Here is a 4,648-nt window from a genome sequence, read left to right on the forward strand (position 1 = left end):
GCCACTCGCACCCCGCCTGGGCAGCGTTGCGCGTCAGCACGACTTAGTGCGTCAGCACGCAATCACGAGAGCCGCTGGGCCCTCTGGGAACCGTAGTGCGTTGTGCGCAGGCGTCGAAGCCACATAGGGAAGTATAGTTTTCTTAGGCTCAAGGGAGGTTCCACTGCAAAGTCGAAAAACCCCGAGTCCCGTCGGGCACTGCGGGGAAAGGCGTGGCTCCGTACCGAAGCTGCAACGTCTGCTGAAAGATCTTCTGTAGGAGTGGGGAGGGGCATGGGGGCCGCAACCCACAACATCGGAGAGGAGCTCAGACGCACGCCTTCCGCGCACGGAGTTCTGGGAGTTGTAGTTCGGTTTTAAAGGAAAATCGTACAACGCCTCCATCAGGCAGGGTCGCCATTTTGTGTGCCTGTGTTGGGCGGCTGTGGCTCAGCACCTTTATCTCTTCACGGTGACCACGGGTGTCTTTAACCAGTCCGAGGCCCCATAGCACCGAGTCTTCCTCTCAGGAAGAGGTGCTTCAGAGTCAAGCCAGCTGACAGCTTTGGAACCACTTGAACCCTGCTTCGGGCCCAAATTCTAAAGCAAAAGCCAAACCAGTCTCCGGTGATGTCCACAGTTTTCACATCTATAGATCTAGCTGAAGTGGGGCTTGGCAGACCACTAAAAAATACTTTCTCTTACCTTTGGGTAAATTTCTTTTCACCTATAGAATGACTTCTACGTGATTTCTTTTCGCCCATATGATCAGTGCCGTGTGTAACTTACACCGTCCGTGTATGTGAAGGAATGTGTCAGGCGTACTGCCTGGGTCCTATGATATGGTTCTGGGAGTTTATCCCAGTGTCTCATACTAGCTAACAAGGACTCTCCACTGAGCTACACTCCCTGCTCATCATTTTTCTTTGTCTTCCTTTTTGTCTTTGTCTTCTTCTTTTAACTTATTGTGTTAATTAAATGTATGCATGTTTGTCTGTTCAGGGTGCACATGAGTGCGTTTCCTATAGAGGTCAGAGACATTGGATCCACCGGAGATACAGTTAAAGGGCTTGTGAGCCAGCTTAAGTGGGTGCTGGAACCAAACTTAGCTCCTCTGAATGATCCATGGTCTTACTGAGCTGTCCCTCCAGCCTACTCCCATTTAATTTTTTTAAAGTCCCTTTTTCTAGGGCTGATTAAAAGGTGGTCTCCCAGGAAACAGAGCTGTAGGAAGCTGGCCTTGTAGCCTTCAAGCTAATGCCAGGTGGCCTTAACAGATGTAGTACCAAGCTCTCTGCAGTCTCGAGTGTGAGAACTTAGATCTGATATTGTTTCTTTTTAACTTACCAACAAAAGGATATACTCGGGTAATACAATTCCAAGATTGTGAAAGCCACCATCTGTGTAGGAATCTGAGTTCCATTTCTGTAGAGCTGTGCTAACCCTCTTACCTTCAAGTCTTCAACACTTCTACAGTTCTATAAGTTGGGCACACCTTTGGAATTAAGGTATTTTAGGTTGAAAGTAAAGGGTGGTGGCTTCTTTAAAGATTGTATCACTTCTATATAGAATGTTCCTGTAAGGGAAATTCCCATCTAAATTTCTCCTATTTTGTGCCAAATTTTGTTGGGGGTGTAACTCGAGAGGTTGTGGGAGAGACTGAAGCAAGTTTCCTGCAGGAGGAAAAATGGAAAGAAACTTCACTGGAGGGTGGAAGGTGAAAAGAGTTGAAAAAACAGGAGGACAATCTGATGAAACTGCCCGTTTCAAAAGAAGAGTAAATCTCGAACCAATTCCACAGCCACAAGTAGAGGAAAGGTGGCCCTGGGTCACGAGATGACCATCAGCTTCCCCAGGAATCCTACAGCAGATGCCTGCTAATGGTGGGGAACAAAGTTAAGATGAGACAGGAGAGAGTCCTATAGAAACAAGAGATCTAAGCCGGCTTACAGAGGCCGTGATTTCATATGGGATGCACTTGATTATGTGTAACAGCTTATTCCCCCAGATAGGAAGGGATTGATGACAGCTGTACCAGAGGCTGTCCGCAGTTGCAGTGGTTAACATGGTGGAGGGAAGAAGCCGTGGGCATTGAACAGTGAAATAGAGCAAGAAGAACAAATACAGTCAAAGATCTGTTGCTGGTGAAGGGAGGTACTCTGACATACAAGAACAGATCCAGTGTGATCTGTTACTATTGAACAATGTTGCTTAGCAGCTCTAAGAGCTTGGACAAAGTTGAGGAGCACCAGGGGAAAGTCCACCTCCTTCACAAAAATTATACAGATTATTCTCTGGAGAAACTGTCACTAGTTTTTTTTACATACAAATCTTTATTTATGAGACTTTATTTGTTCTGAAAACATCATATATATGATATATATATCATATATATGATATATTGGAGATATATGTATACATATACATATACATATACATATACATATATATGATATATATATTTTTAAGAAGCATTCTTTGAACCACTTGGGCTGTTTAATTATTTCTTCTGTGTTAAAACATCCTCTCCTGGTGGAAGGTGCTTAAGACTCAAGACCCAACAAAATGTACAAAGCTCATAACATAAGGTATATAGGCAGGAAATGATTGCTAGGCAAGAGGAAAGTCTCAGATGGATTTGCCTGCAAATGGGGCAGGGGACCTAGCAATGCAACTGTCATGTGTCTTCATCCACACTGGAATGGGCGTGCTGGGTCACAGTTGCCCAGGTCACTGGCACTCTGTGAGTCCTCACCCATCTTCCTGTAACACCAATAAATTACTTGGTTACCAAACTAGATTTGGGTGGAATCATTTATTTGGCCCATCTAATTAGAGTAGATAGGTATTTATTCTTCTCAGGAAAAGTCATACGTGCATGCATTACACTCGGTTATGTATTTTTTAAAATTTAGTGTGTTAGTATGTTAGTATGTAACAGGTATGTGTTAGTGCATGTGTGTGTGTGTGTATGGAGCCCAGGGGACACACATACACGGCTGAGTGTGATGGTTGGTGCCTTTAATCCCTACACAAGGAAGGCCAAGACAAGCAAATCTCTGAGTTCAAGGCCAACCTGATCTACATAGGGAGTTCCGGGCCAGAAAAAGCTATAAGGAGACTTTGATTAAAAAAAAGCATAAATAATAATGTTAATTTTGTTCATACATATATACTTGCCACAGTGTACATATGGAGGTCAGAGAACTTATAGGAGTGAGCTCTCTTCCACCATGTAAGTTCCAGGGATCAATCCTGCACTAGCTTACCACAGACCAAAAACAAAACAGGACAAGAGCTGCCTTTTTTGAGACAGGGTCTTTTGCTGACCTGAACACCCAGTAGTCCTGGCTGGCTAGCCAGTGAACTCTAAAGATATGCCTGTCTCTGCCTCCCAGTTCTGGGATTCAAATATGCACCACTACTATCCCCTAATGTTTTTTATACATGTTCTGGGCTTCAAACTTGGGTTCTCCTATTTGCAAGGCAAATAGTTTATCAAAGTTTTCAAAAACTTTGCTTTTGAAAGAAGGTCTCACTGTGTATCCCTGACTAGCCTGAAACTCACTCTGTAGACTAGGCTTGCCTGGAGCTCACAGAGATCTACCTGCCTCTGCCTCCTGGGTACTAGAATTAAAAGTATGTGCCACCATGCCTGGCTCTTTTGAGACACAATCTTACTTTGTAGCTTTGACTGGTTTAGAATCTAATATGTAGACCACGAGAGCACAAATATGCTAGGATTATTTCTCCTGTCTCTCTAGTGTCTCCCCCTCCTTAGTGTGTGTCACCATGCCCAGTACTGTAATGTTCTTTTTGTTGTTCTTTTGTTTTGGGGAGACAAAGTCGTCCTATACAGCCAAGAGTTGCTTTTTTTTTTTAAGATTTATTTATTTATTATATATGAATACACTGTAGCTGTCTTCAGACACACCAGAAGAGGGCATCAGATCTCATTATAGATGGTTGTGAGCCACCACGTGGGTGCTGGGATTTGAACTCAGGACCTCTGGAAGTGCAGTCAGTGCTCTTAACCACTGAGCCATCTCTCCAGCCCCCAAAGAGTTGCTTTAAACTCCTGATCCCCCCTACTGCCACCTTCCAAATGCTGGAATTACTCACGTACAGTTATGCCCAGCTCTGTTGCCATGCCTTTTAAATTAAAGTCCAAGAATTCTACTGTTCAACTCATGCCATTGATATGAATACATTTTGTAAAGTTTGAAAGCTGAGTGTGGTGCCCCATGTCTATAATCTCAGCACTTTACAGCCAGAGGCAGGAAGAGCACACAAACTGGAAGTTGTCTGGTCTATGCAACAAGCTTCAAACCAGCCAAGACCTTGCCTTATCTCAAAATGGAAGAGAGAGAGAGAGAGAATATTGACTATTTTTTGTTTAGAATTTCTTTCAGTTGGTTTGTCTGGTGTACACATGGTCAGGTTATGTCCACACTACACACCGTAGGCAAGAAGATAATGAAAAGGATGCTACCACAGCGGCTTAATCACATGCTTCCCGTCAGTCTCATGACTGCTAACATGAACTCTAAATCACGTAGTGACAAGTATCAACCAGGTTTCCTTCTTTTCCCCTTTGGCTTTTATTTTGGACAGGATTTCATTCTATAGGCTTGTCTGGAACTCACTGTGTGGGCGGGGATGCCCCTGC

This window comes from Grammomys surdaster, unplaced genomic scaffold (genome assembly GCF_004785775.1).
Source record: "Grammomys surdaster isolate TR1022 unplaced genomic scaffold, NIH_TR_1.0 126612, whole genome shotgun sequence".
NCBI classification, from domain to species: domain Eukaryota; kingdom Metazoa; phylum Chordata; class Mammalia; order Rodentia; family Muridae; genus Grammomys; species Grammomys surdaster.